The 17688-nt window shown below is 50.1% G+C and overlaps 1 protein-coding gene across 4 annotated transcripts in view; it reads right to left on the bottom strand.

The window, feature by feature from the left end:
* LOC147691995 (cytochrome P450 2F3-like) overlaps positions 1–17688 on the bottom strand; it is a 556138-nt gene that overhangs the window by 89827 nt on the left and 448623 nt on the right. The gene's annotated exons all lie outside the window — the stretch shown is intronic.

Genomic DNA, 17688 nt, shown 5'->3' with positions numbered 1-17688 from the left:
CCTAACAGCCTCGAGGCCAAGATGCTGCTCAATATTTTGTAGTCCACCGTCAGCATTGAGAGGGGACGGTAGGACCCCGGGTCAGACGAGTCTCGGCCTGGCTTGAGGAGAGGAACCACCAACGCCTCACACATCGAGCCGGGGAGGCGACCCAGCCTCTTCGCCTCCCTGTAGACCACCAGTAAACGAGGGGCCAGGAGGTCAGCATAAGCTGCATAGAACTCCACCGGCAGGCCATCTAGGCCCGGGGTCTTGTTCCTCGCCATCCGTTTGATGGCCCCGCGGATCTCCCCCAAGCCTATGTCAGATCCCAGGGTGTCTGCCACTTCTTGTTCCACTGTGCGGAGTTCCAGCGGGCGAAGATAGTTATCAAGCCGGTCTGGGTCACGCGCGGAGCGACTGCGGTATAAACATTCGTAATAATGCCGGAAGCAATTAAGAATCTCCGGTTGGGTGCACACCTCGGTCCCATCTGCCCTACGCATCCTAGTCGTCGTTTGGGACTGGCGCGTAGGGTTGGCCAACCACGCCAGTAACGCGCTCGATCTGTCGCCCTCCGCTATAGATCGGACCGTGTAGGCCTTATAATCGAAACAGCGGAGCCGTTCGACCTCCACCGCCACCTTCTCCCTCGCCTCTACCGTTTGTGTTTGCAATTCCGGGTGTCCGGGTCGGCTAATTTCGAGCTCGCGGAGCGTTCGGTCCGCTGCGTCTAAATCAGCCAGGATAACACGCCGGATGCCCACCTTCTTAGAGATACAGTACCCCCTCACCACCACCTTGAAAGCGTCCCATTCGAACGCCCTAGTACTCGCGGAACCGCCGTTGGATGCAAAATAATCCGTGATTCTCTCCCCTAGGTCTGCCTTGAAGACACTGTCCTCGAGGATCTCAGGGCGCATCTTCCAGGTGGGTACCGCTGGCGTCCCAGGGAACCAGCGAATGTCCAGCAGGAGGGGGTTATGGTCCGAAATGGTCCGCGATAAATACTCCGATCGGACCGCTGCCGAGACTAATTCGGACGAACCAAGAAAGCCATCCAGTCTGACATGCAGCTCATGAAGGCTCGAAAAGTATGAATAATCTCTAGACGCGGGGTGATGCGCCCTCCAGATGTCCGTCAAACCCCAGCGGGTCTGCCAATCTTGACGGCCCTTAGCCGTCCGCCGGACCGGGGAGTCGGGAAGCGGGGGATGCGAGCGGTCTATGTCTACATCTACCACGGAGTTAAAGTCTCCCCCCAGCAGGAGGGGACCGGTGAAAAAGTGGGCCAACGAGCCCGATAACCCGGAAAGGAAGGCAGTCTGGTCCACATTAGGGGCATACACACAGCAAACATTCAAGTCCCTCCCTCCTAGCGTGCCTGATATGGCCACGAAGCGCCCCTCTGGGTCCAACACTGTCCTCGTGACCTGGAAGGGGACTCCTGCCCTGATCCATATTAGCGCCCCCCCTGGCATAAGCAGAGTACGCCGTGGAAAAGACCTGCCCTCGCCACCTACGCTGAAGCGCCGCCCCTTCCGCCTTGTTCAGATGCGTTTCCTGCAGCAGCGCCATTTGCACTCCCCTACGCACTAAATAAGCGTGGACCTTGTGACGCCTAGACATAGTGTGAAGCCCCCTCACGTTCCAAGTAATACATTTCAAGTTAGCAACATCAGCCATTGTCCCAAAGTGTTCTTGCACAGTCTCCCCGTCCGGGTCCCCACAAAGAAAAAACATCAATCCTCCCAGCGCTGTCGGCGGCCATTTTCCCCAACCAGAACCAAACCCCCCAAAAACCAACAAAACCCCCTCCCAACCACCCCAGAACAGGACCCAAACTGCACCATCTAGATCCCATCCAAACTCCTACGGAGAACAACCACAAAAACCCCACTAGTCCTACGGTCGCCACCGTAGGAAGGCCTTATGGGCCAGGTGCGGGCTGAGCGGAGGCAGTGGGCCCTCGTCGCCCAGGCTACCAGGACTATAATAAGCCCCCCCTGTGTCAAAATCTTTCGGGGCAAGAGTAGAAGCCTCCCAACCCTCCCTCTTCCATTGTCAGCAATAAAGAACGGCAGCCGCCTCCCCCCTGCCGGGCCCCCACCCAAAACAAGGCAACCTATCCCATTACCCTTGTCCGTCCAAAAGGTCCTCCACCGATTTCGGTGTGATCACCGGTGTGTGGGTACTGTCTGCCACTGAGTCTTCCGAGTCCGATGGTGCCCCCTGAGCACCCGGGTTTTCTTCCTCCTCTTCGATGTCTTCGCCCCTTGCTCCCGACAGTTCCGACAGAACTTCCAACACTCCCCTCCGCTCAGATGATGTCTCCGCTGTCGAGGGTCCTCCCGTGCGGCCGCGGCGGTTCCTGACCCTTTTAGATCGCCTCCTTTGTTCCGGCTCCTCCGCCTGATGGGTCGAGGCGTTATAACCATCCTTCCCTGTTCGGTACAGTTCGAGCCAGTCACAGACCTCCTCCGGGGTGTCGAAGAACTGGGTTTTGTCGTCGACAATGACTCGGAGCCTCGCGGGAAATAGGAGTGAATATTGGATGCCCTCACTCCTGAGTTCACGCTTAACCGCCAGGAAGGAGAACCGCTTGCGCTGCGTCTCGTAGGTATAGTCAGGGAAGATATTCACCTGGCTGTTTGCAACCTGGAACGGGCCATTGTGTCTGGCGGCATTTAGGATCAGGTCTCTGTCCCGGAAATGTAGCAACCGCGCCACCACCGGCCTCGGGGCTCGTCCCTGCTGTGGGGGCCGCGCTGGAACTCTGTGGGCCCGTTCTAGAGTGTAAAAGGAGGACAGGCCCTCCGGGACCACCGTGTCTCGGAGCCAGGTCTCCAGGTAGCGCACCATATCGCCTTCCTCAACCTTTTCCGGCAGGCCCACTACCCGAATGTTATTCCTCCTGTTTCGGCCTTCCGCATCCTCCGCCCTCCGTTCGAGGGTCTCGATTCGGGACATGGCATCCTTTATCGTCGCAGCCAGGGTTCTCTGCGCCGGTTCGATAGTCTTCACCGTGCTCTCCACCTCCTTGACCCGGTCTGAGAGTTTACCATGGTCTGCCCTAAGGAGGCCCAGGCCAGTCGCCACCTGGGCAATGTCCTGTTGTAGGGCCGACCGAGTTGCCTCTATGGCTTCCAGTACACGGTCGAATTGTTGCTGGAGTGGTGCGCCACCAGGTCGTTTAGGATCTCCATGTTCTTCCTTGTCCTGGGCCTCAGAGTCCGAGGTGGCCTGGCTGGATCCCTTGGCTCCTTTAGGTTTCCCCATGCTGCCAGGGGCTCTCCGCAAAGGTCCCGGAGTAGTCGCCTCCGTGTGCAAGTGTCCAGCACGACTTTCCCGGGATTTCGCCCTCCAGTCCGGAATGGGCGATCTCCTTCTCCAGAACCTGTGGAGACTCCGCCGTTTCGGCTCACGCCACCGCCACGGCGTCCGAGGGCACCGATAAGGGGGCGGAGACACCCGTCTCCGAGTCGGGCAGGCCCGTTCACCCACTATAGCTCCGGGGCAAGGGCCACCAACTCCCCCGGTTGTCCTGTGGCGCCCGAGTGTCGCGCCATCCATGTAGTTGGGGTGGCCAGGAACTCGCAGCTAGTTGCGGAGTCACGGTGCCGACCACTGCCTAGAACTGAGTGCACCCGTGCCCGGTGCCCTCTAACGCGTGGGCACCCGCCCGGTCGTCTAATCGAGTATGGTCCCGCTGTAGAGGGTCCGAACCAGCCAATGTCCAATGTCTAAAACAACTGAGGCTGGTGAAGCCGGGTGCCGGGCGACACCCGCGAGACCTCCTCAACTCCGTAGGTTCGATCAAGGGGACAAAGGGGTCCGGGCGCCATATTGGGTCGCACTCCGCCACTCCGCAAACTTCGGCATTTCTTCAAAGCCACCTCCGTCCAAACTCCACCAGGGCCCTCGGCAGGGTGTCGTCGCCTCGCTCAACCGAATGCGGGGTCTGAGGTGCCCCTCAGCCTCCGATGTTCAGGATAATTCCGGGCTCAGTCCCGGAGCCGAGCTCTCAGGCGACCATCGCCATCGGCGCCCAAGCCACGCCCCTGATGGTATTTCTTATAATGTCATTAACGTCAAACAGTGGGTGATGCCGCTTCTGCTATCCCAGGCATTTAAGAGAATCGTGAAAAAGTAGTAACAGCAAGCTATCATTCACAGTGCCAGCAGTATAAACATGTATCTGGTGCCAAGGCTTTATCCAGCGCCACATTTCTCCTGGAGCCAAGGTCAACGGATGTGCATCCTGTGCAAAAAAAGGAAGCAAGCATTGGAGTAGAACCTACCCAGAAGGACACCCATACATTTTTCTTTCCAAGTTGCACGTGAAAGAGGGGAGTTAATTTACGGAATAATGCTTTGAATAAACGCGTATGTCGATATCAGACAAATAGGCAATAAGGGAAGGGGCCGGAGATCAGCGGGAAGCATAAATCTGTCATGTCGTTAATGAAGTGAAGGAAGACATGGGCGTTTGAGAAGTGTGCTGATATGAGAAGGCCAAGGATGGTTGCGTGACAGCCTCCTTTTTTCCTTGGGCATGAAGGATGTGGATTAACACTCTCCAGAAGAGCTTAAACTCCCATGACAGCTTTACAAGCGTTATTAATATCACTTATTTGCCATGTAAAGAACTTCCCTTCTGTGGGGTGGATTTACAACCCCCTTAGGACACTTTTACGCTGCCGTTGCGTCACTTTTGTGATGCAGTGGCGGTGTAAACCATGCGCCACGTTGTTACTTATTTACAACGTGACGCATCTAGGCAGATGTGTCACGTTGTAAACACTGCGCCACATGAAACCTGCATCATGTTTCATGTGGGCATTACGTCGCTGTGTGGGCATTCCGTCAGAGGAAAGCCTCGGAAAAGTGATGCAGTGAAATCTACAAGATTTCACTCAGTCACATTTACGACGCCGCTGCGTCAAAACCTTGCGCCTGCTTGAAGCAGGTGTAAAGCGTGACACAGCATGTTGGAGATAGGCCGGGTTGGAACGGTGCTGGAGTTGCGTCGCGCCCGCGACATGACTCTCGCACTGCGCCAACCTTACGCCGGCAGATCCATCACGCATCTGCCTATCCGTGCGCCATGGTGCGCTGCATTGTAAATGCGGCGCATCCATGGTGGCGCATGGGTAGTTTTGCGTGACGCATCTTTCTTGGCGCATCCCTGCTTATTTGCAGGGATGCACCAGAAGCGGTAAATCTGCCCCTGTGTGTTTATCCACTTAATCACTTAGTGCATGATACGTAGGAACTACTTGGTGTATCTTCGTTACTGCTAGTTTTGCAGAAGCAACACCTCACTTCAAAGGTTAAAGAAGAATTACCCTCCCGACCTGTATAATTGCTAAAACCTATAGCACCAATCCTTTGGTTTGTATATGAGGAACAGAAACTAAACCCTGGAACTGAAATGTAAATCTAACACACAGTTTCTGTATGTGTTGCATAGCAAACCCCTTAGCATATTCATAAAAGTTACAAGATCAACCTTCTATTGTGTGAATAGTGTTGAATAAAGAAACATTTTCTGTGGGCATGGCCGAGACAGCCATCTCTGACCCAGCGCGAGCTGCAGAATGATGTTCAAAAGCTTTAAAACTAAACCCTTTGACTGTGCACGTTCTGCATAACTGATCCCATGATCTGTTGATATATGTAGTTGGCTTATGCTGCAGTAGATTAACCCTGATCTATCCATATATAGCTACCACGCTTCTCAGATCAATGCATGGTGTACTGCTCCAGTCCAGGTTTTTTCCTTTGAATGCTGTGGCTACAGTCTTGCTTATAGTGGAAAAATGTGTAAACAAAAGTACGTACTTTAAGCCCGAGTTAGGTTTTACGAGGTATATGTGGTATTCGCTTAATCCCGAGACTCGGCCTGATCCTAGGTACTTAGGGTTTGCGAAAGGTCAGTGGAAAGGTCGTAGATTAGAAGGAATGTACGGAAGCAAGAGAAAAACTTTCGCAGACAGAGTCAAAAATTATTTCAAGAAAGATAAGCCCATAAAAACTAGAGAAGGTGTATTCATTCCGCCACCTAATACTCCCGCACCGTTTATGATGTTTGACAAAGGGTATCATACCTGTGTATGGTTGGAAAATTGGGTGGAATATAATAAAGATGACGGAGTTTTAGCTTTTCCTTTAGATGGTACCTTTAATGGTTGAATTTTGTTTAATTTGAGGACCCGAATGAATGACTTACACCCCAGACCAAGACTGACACAATATGAGGCCCTAGAAGAATGGGAGATTGAGGCCTTTGAGAGAGACAGACCCAGAATGGATAAAGGGTTAGCGAAATTTTATCCGAAGAATCAGAGGGAGACCCAAGAGAAAAAATTGAAACAGTGGAGCCAGAATAAGGTGGTAGAAGGACTATTTCCAGTACGTGCTGTAGACGAACCCATAGGAGGGAAAAGGACAGCGAAAACCAGACACTTAATGACTGCGGAGGATTCGGAAGATTAATATTTGGAGGATTTATTAATGAAAAATCCACCGCCATATGATGAGGAATCTAGGTCCTTGAGTTAAAAAAATCCATTCTTTAGGCCTTCCAGCAATAGAAGAGCCAGTGCATCTGATACGGCAGGAACAGGTTATAGGCCTAGTGGTAAAGATGGAATGAGCATGCCCGATACAACTGTTCCATGTTATAGACCGTCCTGTGGTGAGGGACCAAGAACGACCATTCCAACTGCCCCGAATCTTTATCCACCTTTAATTCCACAAATAGTACATGAAACCTCTATGGAAAAGGTTTTACAGGACCGAGAAAGAGAAGCCTTAGCTAAGCAGAGAAGTGAACTCCTTCAGAAAATATCCCAGTTGAATTCAAGTCCTGAAGCCCTGACAATTCCAGTAACTATAGGCCTCCTTTATGGGGATAGACAGACTAGTCCAAAGACTCCAGTTATTACTCCAGCTGTAGTGCAGCCAAGAAAAGAGCCTTTTATAGTTGATGATCAGGCAAGTGAGTGCGAGTCTGTAATTTCCCTGATGGATTTGCCCATAAGGGAACCGAAAGGCAGTGCACCGAGAAAGAACACTCAGACTAGTGCAAGAGAGGTCCTGATAGAGTCAGCTTCAGGTACTCGAAGTGCCACAGTAGTGACTCCCGAAGAAATAGATCGATGGACCCGAGAATTAGAAAAGATAAATCCTCAGCCAAAACCATTAGATATTTACAAATTAAGAATAGAATTGGAAGAACTGATGGCTGGGAATGTGGGATTAGACAGGCTGAACACCATTACGAGGAAGAGCTACTGTTCATCTGTGAGAGTATTACTAGAAACACCAGAGTGTTCCATGAGAAGCTAATGGACACCGCAGCTAATATGGGAATAGATGTCAGCAAATCCAAAGTATTGCAAAAACCCTATAGAGCAGAATTTTCTGACAAAGACTTAGAAAACATGAACGTGTCAGGGAAAAAGGTGCAGATAAGAGAATTGCTGAACCTGTTACAGAAATGGGGAGACCTAGAAAAATGGAAGACAAGGTGGGCAAAGAAAAAGGAAGACACTAGATCCAGACAAGTGTCCTCTGAATATGTCCTAAAAGAAGCTGACAAGGCAGAAACATTATATCCTATGGGAGAAGTGCCAGGTGGAAAATATGTACATGTTCCATGGTCCCGACATGATATTGTGTCATTCACCAATGATTTCCCAAAATTACGAGAAAAACCTGTAGAATGGTACAGACATGTTGAGAGATTTATTAAAGTTCAAAAATGTCTCCTGAAAGATCTAGATGGGTTCTTTGACATTGTAGTTCCCGTAGATTTATGGACAGAATGTAAAATTGCTGTTGATTGGCCAAGTGAGAAGTATGCCAGAGACCCAAGGACAGGAGCCCTCTCAGCGGAGGTGATGAGAAAGTATGACCAGAAAATACTGTACTTGAAAGGAAAGGTGCCTGCTAAAGAAACTGATTGGACCCGTATAGATAGAACTACCCAAAATCGTGATGAAACTGTACATTCATACTATGAACGACTATTACAGGTGCTCAAAACGTACAGTGGACTAGATAACATTGAGATGAAGGACATGACCCATTTCATTTATCGATCCGTGTTAGGGTTAAGACCTGAAATTTCACAGTGGATTAAAGACAATAAAATCTGTTGGCAAGCAAAACCTATAGATGAGGTCCTGAAATACGCCAAGTATTGTGAAGATGAGCTGGAAAATAAATGGAAAGAATTAAAAGAAAAGGTTATGTGGGCACAAGTGAAACTAGCAGAGCAACAAGAAAAGCAGTTAAGTAAAATGAATAATAATACCCAGAATCAAGGCCCTGGGGGTGGAGGGAAGCCCAGAGTCAAAATGAGCCGAGAGGAGGCCAAAAAGAAGTTCCCCAGTCACGGGTGCGGACAGATAGGGCACTGGAGAGACGAGTGTCCAGCGGTACAGAATGGTAACGCGCCCAATAATGATTTGAATCCACAGGTGCAGAAAGAGGGGCCATGAAAGACTCAGCAACAGGTAAAGCAGCAACAGTTGCCTCGTGCACCTAGGCCAAAATATAGGAATAGAGCACAACAGAGTGAGGAAGCAGAGGTTTGGGAAGGAAGGGAGGATAGAAATGCAGCAACTTAGCAATTCCTGTTGAATGATACATTCCTCTGTGATGAACCTTACTGACGGTGCCTAAGGGGGGAGGACGAGGAGTGCGTGCTTGGCGCCTCCTTGCTGGTAGACCAGTCAGGGCCATACATTGAAGGAAAAGTTGATGGAAATGAAGTCACCTTTCTGTTGGACACTGGTGCTACCCGTTCTACTGTGAGAACAGCAGATGTCCCAAACCTACCCCTCTCAGGTGAAGCAATTCAAGTAGTGGGTGTTTCTAATCAGTTAATTAGTACCCCAGTAACCGAGCCCATGGAGATCACAATTGGGAACTTCAAAGAGATGCACAGATTTGTAGTCTGTGACTCCAGTCCTGTGAACCTATTAGGACGTGATTTGTTGTGCAAAATTAATTGTACCATCTTTTGCACACCAAAAGGCGTTGAAATTCAGACTCCAGACGAAGATGGAACTTACAAATTAATGTTAATGAGGCCTGACTCAGAAATTAAAGGACTGACAATACAAGACTTACCTGAAGAGCTCCAAAAGACAGTAAAACCAGAAGTGTGGGATTTTACTGGAAAGGATGTAGGATTAACGGCAAATGTTGACCCAATTAAAATAACTATAAGAGAAGATGAAGTTTACCCAAATACCAAACAGTACAAAATGAGTGCAGAGGTAAAGGCAGGGGTTGCCATCGAAATAAAAAGATTAGTGAAAGCAAACATCATACAGGAGGTAATGAGCAGTCCTTGTAATTCACCCATAATTGGAATCAAGAAACCGAGTGGTAAGTACAGAGTAGTGCAGGACCTGCGCAAGGTAAACAAAATCGTCGTTCCTTGCTGTCCTATTGTACCAAATCCTGCCATGATCTTGTACCAAATTCCATGGAATGCTGAATGGTTTACCGTCATTGACCTATGTCACGCATTCCTTTCAATCCCATTGCATCCAGACAGCAATTTCCTTTTCTCATTTGAATTCGACAGTCATGTCTACGTCTGGAATCGTGTCCCTCAGGGGTACACAGAGAGTCCTTCAATCTTTTTTTTTTTTTTTAAAATTTTTAAAAACCTTTATTGCAAAACAGTGCACACAGCTATTCAGCCTGACATCCCGGAGGCGAGGCAGCATTTCGAAGCAGGAGAACAAACGTGCAAGAATTAGTACATCAGAACGAATGAGGTTGATTTTAAATTTTATATGAGAAACTTAGAAGAGATGAGGAAAAAAGAAAAAGAGCGCCAAAACTGGCATAAAGAAAGAGGCAATGGAATGTGAGAAACAGTGAGGCGTTGTGGGGGGGTCAGGAGGGCACAGTGAGCACAGTTATGACCAACAGAAGAGAGTACTAGGAATGGGAAGGGAGGAAAACACAGGATAGCAACGTAAAGTTTTACAGTTGGTGTCTCAAGCTACGGCGATAGGCGTTCCTCCTGCGGAGCGGGGTCTGGGGGCACGCAAATGTCCCCTCTGTATTCATTCCAAGCCCCCCACAGTTTCTGCCACTTTTTAGGCTTACCCCTGGCAACATACACGGTCTTTTCCCGGAACATACACCAATCCATATTGGCCTTCCACTGTACAACCTTCGGAGCCGCTGCAGCTCCCCACTTCTGCGCGATGTCCCGTTTAGCTACCATATTGCCAAGGGTCACCCATTGGGTCTGGGCCACGTTGTGATCTGTCGGTCCCCAGATGTTAAGGAGGCATCTCCTGGCTTCCGCCTGCACTTCTACCCCAGTCACCTCGCTCATGATTGAGTGCACGCGTCGCCAGTAGGAAGTTATTGCAGGACATTCCCACAGGATGTGCATGAAGGTGGCGAGGGCGCCACAGCCGCGCCTACAAAGTCCATCAACAGAGTAGCCCATGTGCACAAGTCTGGGACCAGTAACATAAACTCTGTGCGAGATTTTGAGCTGCACCAACCGAAGACGGGAAGAGATAGCAACCTCCTTAGGGGAGGATACCGCACTCTGCCAATCCTCGTCATCAATTTCTATCCCATCTTGCATCCACTGGTCCCTCACACCCAGGAGAAGGTTTGTACGGACATTGATACGTTTTTTGTAAGACAGTGAAATGGCACTGTCCGGCATATGGCCGTCCAGCGCACTATCCTCCAAAGGGGAGCTGTCGGGAATCACCTCCCCCTCCGGTTTGGCGGACAGCAAGGCATGCCTCAACTGAGCATATCTGAAGAATTCCGCCTCACCCAGCTGGAATTCGCTTGTAACTGGGCAAAGGTCTTAACCTCGCCACGCAGCAACATATCTTCCACCCTGGAAATGCCAATCAGATCCCACTTGTAAAAGCCCTTGGTATGCCACAATTTGCCCAGGATGTTCGAGTCATACAATGGGGTCGCCTTAGTCAGTCTATCCTTCCATCCCTGCGCCTTAGTAATCGCTCTCCAAATATGGACCGCGGTTTTCGTTGGACCAGACATCCGCCTGTCGAGGGACCTCGAGTAGAGTGCCCTGTAGTAATTCCCGCCGCCCAGGAGCCACCGATCCATGGCATACACTGGGTTGTTCTCTGGACCGTATAGGCCGTGGTTGATAGCCGCTTACTGGGAGGCCCAGTAATACCTTCGCACATCAGGTAGTGCTATCCCCCCATCGTACCACGGTAGCGTAAGCTTCGTGATAGCGATGCGAGGGCGGTCGTCCCAAAGTAGGGTGCGTTGCAGGCTCTCGATCTCGCCAAAGTAGCGAGCTGGGACCAGATCCTGGGTATTTTGCAGGGCGTAGAGGAACCTGGGCAAGGACATCATTTTAAACAACGCCGCGCGCCCAAGCAGGGAGAGCGGGAATTTGCGCCATCCCTCCACATCACGCCGGAGGCGGAGAAGAGGGGGAAGCAAATTGTACTCATAGCGCGCTTTAGAATTAGTGGAGATATAAATTTCCAAATATTTGAAGCCCTGGCTCGCCACCTGTATGCCGCAACCCTTGGAAGGCGCGGCGTTCCCCCTTTCAGGACATACAAGTGTGACTTGGTCCAGTTAATAACTAGGCCGGAGTACCGACCGAAAAGTCGCAGCACATCACAGGCCACAATGAGGGATTTGCAGGGGGAGGTGAGGTACAAAAGAATATCATCTGCGTACAGTGAGACTCTGTCCTCGAAGTCAGGGGCCCATCTGATACCATGTAGGTCAGGATGGGCCCGCAACAGGGCCGCAAGTGGTTCAAGCGCGAGTGCAAACAGGAGGGGCGACAAAGGACAGCCCTGCCTGGTGCCCCTCTGAAGAGCAAAAGGCGCGGAAACTCGGCCATTGACAGCTACGTTAGCCAGCAGTCCGGCATATAAGAGTTTGACCCATCCCACAAATTCCGGGCCAAAACCGAGCTTCGCCAACACTGCCCACAGGTAACTCCACTCTAGGGAGTCGAAAGCAATCGTGGCATCCAAAGACGCCAGGACAGCCGGCTCCTCAAGCGTATGGGCCCTAGCCAGGGCACCGTGAAGTCGACACAGATTAAGAGCAGTGTTGCGGTGTGGAATAAAGCCCGACTGGTCCAGGTGCACTAAGTCACCGATGACGCCAATCAAACGGTTGGCGAGCATTTTGGCAAGAATCTTAGGCTCTGCGTTCAAAAGAGAAATGGGACGATATGATCGAGACAAGTCTCTCGGCTTCCCTTCCTTATGGATGACCACGATGGTGGCCAACCTCTGGTCAGGGGGAAGTAGGCCAGCCTCCCGCGCCTCCAGGAACATATTACGCAAATGCGGGGAAACTACATCCGGTTTAATCTTATAGAGTTCTACCGGAATGCCGTTGGGGCCCGGCGCCTTGCCAGACCTCAAGGAACGGATTGCAAGTGTGACCTCATCAACGGATATGTCCCTGTCTAGATCGTCTCGTTCCGCGTCCGACAAACATGGGAGATCGATATCAGAAAGGAAAACAACCGAATCGGCTTCAGACCGGTCCAAGACAGAGGCATAAACGTCCTGAAAGTAATCCGAAAAGGACTCAGCAATGGCGCACGGATAAGTGACTAGCACTCCATCCTCTCCCAGTACCTCAGGGACGACACGGCTGGCCCTCTCTTTCTTGTCAAGCCAGGCCAGCAACTTCCCGGCCTTGTCGCCAACGTCATAAATCCGACCCTGCTGTTCCCTGCCCAGGACGAGAGCAGCGTCGGTAGCAAGGTCACGGTACTCCGATTGTTAAAGGGAGAGGTTATGTAACAAGTCAGGCTCAGGGCCCGCCTCCAATCGGGAGTCCAACTCCATGATATCAGCCTCGATACGCACCATGTCGGCATCCCTGTTTCTACGGGCCTCCGCTATGAGAGTTAAGGCCTCACCCCGCAAGACAGTTTTAAAAGCCTCCCACAAAGTGGCAGCCGATGTGACCGACCCCACATTCTCCGTGAAATAAAGGTCGATAGCCTTAGCCAGGAGACCACGAGTCTTGGGGTTCCGAAAGTACCACGGATTGACCACCACAGGGCGCTCCGGCGGGGGAATAGATGTCAGCAAATCCAAAGTATTGCAAAAACCCTATAGAGCAGAATTTTCTGACAAAGACTTAGAAAACATGAACGTGTCAGGGAAAAAGGTGCAGATAAGAGAACTGCTGAACCTGTTACAGAAATGGGGAGACCTAGAAAAATGGAAGACAAGGTGGGCAAAGAAAAAGGAAGACACTAGATCCAGACAAGTGTCCTCTGAATATGTCCTAAAAGAAGCTGACAAGGCAGAAACATTATATCCTATGGGAGAAGTGTCAGGTGGAAAATATGTACATGTTCCATGGTCCCGACATGATATTGTGTCATTCACCAATGATTTCCCAAAATTACGAGAAAAACCTGTAGAATGGTACAGACATGTTGAGAGATTTATTAAAGTTCAAAATTGCCTCCTGAAAGATCTAGATGGGTTCTTTGACATTGTAGTTCCCGTAGATTTATGGACAGAATGTAAAATAGCTGTTGATTGGCCAAGTGAGAAGTATGCCAGAGACCCAAGGACAGGAGCCCTCTCAGCGGAGGTGATGAGAAAGTATGACCAGGTAATACTGTACTTGAAAGGAAAGGTGCCTGCTAAAGAAACTGATTGGACCCGTATAGATAGAACTACCCAAAATCGTGATGAAACTGTACATTCATACTATGAACGACTATTACAGGTGCTCAAAACGTACAGTGGACTAGATAACATTGAGATGAAGGACATGACCCATTTCATTTATCGATCCGTGTTAGGGTTAAGACCTGAAATTTCACAGTGGATTAAAGACAATAAAATCTGTTGGCAAGCAAAACCTATAGATGAGGTCCTGAAATACGCCAAGTATTGTGAAGATGAGCTGGAAAATAAATGGAAAGAATTAAAAGAAAAGGTTATGTGGGCACAAGTGAAACTAGCAGAGCAACAAGAAAAGCAGTTAAGTAAAATGAATAATAATACCCAGAATCAAGGCCCTGGGGGTGGAGGGAAGCCCAGAGTCAAAATGAGCCGAGAGGAGGCCAAAAAGAAGTTCCCCAGTCACGGGTGCGGACAGATAGGGCACTGGAGAGACGAGTGTCCAGCGGTACAGAATGGTAACGCGCCCAATAATGATTTGAATCCACAGGTGCAGAAAGAGGGGCCACGAAAGACTCAGCAACAGGTAAAGCAGCAACAGTTGCCTCGTGCACCTAGGCCAAAATATAGGAATAGAGCACAACAGAGTGAGGAAGCAGAGGTTTGGGAAGGAAGGGAGGATAGAAATGCAGCAACTTAGCAATTCCTGTTGAATGATACATTCCTCTGTGATGAACCTTACTGACGGTGCCTAAGGGGGGAGGATGAGGAGTGCGTGCTTGGCGCCTCCTTGCCGGTAGACCAGTCAGGGCCATACATTGAAGGAAAGGTTGAAGGAAATGAAGTCACCTTTCTGTTGGACACTGGTGCTACCCGTTCTACTGTGAGAACAGCAGATGTCCCAAACCTACCCCTCTCAGGTGAAGCAATTCAAGTAGTGGGTGTTTCTAATCAGTTAATTAGTACCCCAGTAACCGAGCCCATGGAGATCACAATAGGGAACTTCAAAGAGATGCACAGATTTGTAGTCTGTGACTCCAGTCCTGTGAACCTATTAGGACGTGATTTGTTGTGCAAAATGAATTGTACCATCTTTTGCACACCAAAAGGCGTTGAAATTCAGACTCCAGACGAAGATGGAACTTACAAATTAATGTTAATGAGGCCTGACTCAGAAATTAAAGGACTGACAATACAAGACTTACCTGAAGAGCTCCAAAAGACAGTAAAACCAGAAGTGTGGGATTTTACTGGAAAGGATGTAGGATTAATGGCAAATGTTGACCCAATTAAAATAACTATAAGAGAAGATGAAGTTTACCCAAATACCAAACAGTACAAAATGAGTGCAGAGGTAAAGGCAGGGGTTGCCATCGAAATAAAAAGATTAGTGAAAGCAAACATCATACAGGAGGTAATGAGCAGTCCTTGTAATTCACCCATAATTGGAATCAAGAAACCGAGTGGTAAGTACAGAGTAGTGCAGGACCTGCGCAAGGTAAACAAAATCGTCGTTCCTTGCTGTCCTATTGTACCAAATCCTGCCATGATCTTGTACCAAATTCCATGGAATGCTGAATGGTTTACCGTCATTGACCTATGTCACGCATTCCTTTCAATCCCATTGCATCCAGACAGCAATTTCCTTTTCTCATTTGAATTCGACAGTCATGTCTACGTCTGGAATCGTGTCCCTCAGGGGTACACAGAGAGTCCTTCAATCTTTTTTTTTTTTTAATTTTTAAAAACCTTTATTGCAAAACAGTGCACACAGCTATTCAACCTGACATCCCGGAGGCGAGGCAGCATTTCGAAGCAGGAGAACAAAAGTGCAAGAATTAGTACATCAGAACGAATGAGGTTGATTTTAAATTTTATATGAGATACTTAGAAGAGATGAGGAAAAAAGAAAAAGAGCGCCAAAACTGGCACAAAGAAAGAGGCAATGGAATGTGAGAAACAGTGAGGCATTGTGGGGGGGTCAGGAGGGTACAGTGAGCACAGTTATGACCAACAGAAGAGAGTACTAGGAATGGGAAGGGAGGAAAACACAGGATAGCAACGTAAAGTTTTACAGTTGGTGTCTCAAGCTACGGTGATAGGCGTTCCTCCTGCGGAGCGGGGTCTGGGGGCACGCAAATGTCCCCTCTGTATTCATTCCAAGCCCCCCACAGTTTCTGCCACTTTTTAGGCTTACCCCTGGCAACATACACAGTCTTTTCCCGGAACATACACCAATCCATATTGGCCTTCCACTGTACAACCTTCGGAGCCGCTGCAGCTCCCCACTTCTGCGCGATGTCCTGTTTAGCTACCATATTGCCAAGGGTCACCCATTGGGTCTAGGCCACGTTGTGATCTGTCGGTCCCCAGATGTTAGGGAGGCATCTCCTGGCTTCCGCCTGCACTTCTACCCCAGTCACCTCGCTCATGATTGAGTGCACGCGTCGCCAGTAGGAAGTTATTGCAGGACATTCCCACAGGATGTGCATGAAGGTGGCGAGGGCGCCACAGCCGCGCCTACAAAGTCCATCAACAGAGTAGCCCATGTGCACAAGTCTGGGACCAGTAACATAAACTCTGTGCAAGATTTTGAGCTGCACCAACCGAAGACGGGAAGGCATAGCAACCTCCTTAGGGGAGGATACCGCACTCTGCCAATCCTCGTCATCAATTTCTATCCCATCTTGCATCCACTGGTCCCTCACACCCAGGAGGAGGTCTGTACGGACATTGATAAGTTTTTTGTAAGACAGTGAAATGGCACTGTCCGGCATATGGCCGTCCAGCATCCTATCCTCCAAAGGGGAGCTGTCGGGAATCACCTCCCCCTCCGGTTTGGCGGACAGCAAGGCATGCCTCAACTGAGCATATCTGAAGAATTCCGCCTCACCCAGCTGGAATTCGGCTTGTAACTGGGCAAAGGTCTTAACCTCGCCACGCAGCAACATATCTTCCACCCTGGAAATGCCAATCAGATCCCACTTGTAAAAGCCCTTGGTATGCCACAATTTGCCCAGGATGTCCGAGTCATACAATGGGGTCGCCTTAGTCAGTCTATCCTTCCATCCCTGCGCCTTAGTAATCGCTCTCCAAATATGGACCGCGGTTTTCGTTGGACCAGACATCCGCCTGTCGAGGGACCTCGAGTAGAGTGCCCTGTAGTAATTCCCGCCGCCAAGGAGCCACCGATCCATGGCATACCCTGGGTTGTTCTCCGGACCGTATAGGCCGTGGTTGATAGCCGCTAACTGGGAGGCCCAGTAATACCTTCGCACATCAGGTAGTGCTATCCCCCTATCGTACCACGGTAGCGTAAGCTTCGTGATAGCGATGCGAGGGCGGCCGTCCCAAAGTAGGGCGCGTTGCAGGCTCTCGATCTCGCCAAAGTAGCGAGCTGGGACCGGATCCTGGGTATTTTGGAGGGTGTAGAGGAACCTGGGCAAGGACATCATTTTAAACAACGCCGCGCGCCCAAGCAGGGAGAGCGGGAGTTTGCGCCATCCCTCCACATCACGCCGGAGGCGGAGAAGAGGGGGAAGCAAATTGTGCTCATAGCGCGCTTTAGAATTAGTGGAGATATAAATCCCCAAATATTTGAAGCCCTGGCTCACCACCTGTATGCCGCAACCCTTGGAAGGCGCGGCGTTCCCCCTTTCAGGACATACAAGTGTGACTTGGTCCAGTTAATAACAAGGCCGGAGTACCGACCGAAAAGTCGCAGCACGTCACAGGCCACAATGAGGGATTTGCAGGGGGAGGTGAGGTACAAAAGAATATCATCTGCGTACAGTGAGACTCTGTCCTCGAAGTCAGGGGCCCATCTGATACCAAGTAGGTCAGGATGGGCCCGCAACAGGGCCGCAAGTGGTTCAAGCGCGAGTGCAAACAGGAGGGGCGACAAAGGACAGCCCTGCTTGGTGCCCCTCTGAAGAGCAAAAGGCGCGGAAACTCGGCCATTGACAGCTACGTTAGCCAGCGGTCCGGCATATAAGAGTTTGACCCACCCCACAAATTCCGGGCCAAAACCGAGCTTCGCCAA

The sequence above is a fragment of the Lissotriton vulgaris genome, chromosome 9 (genome assembly GCF_964263255.1).
Source record: "Lissotriton vulgaris chromosome 9, aLisVul1.2, whole genome shotgun sequence".
NCBI lineage: Eukaryota > Metazoa > Chordata > Amphibia > Caudata > Salamandridae > Lissotriton > Lissotriton vulgaris.
This window is presented reverse-complemented; position numbering and strand designations above follow the sequence as displayed.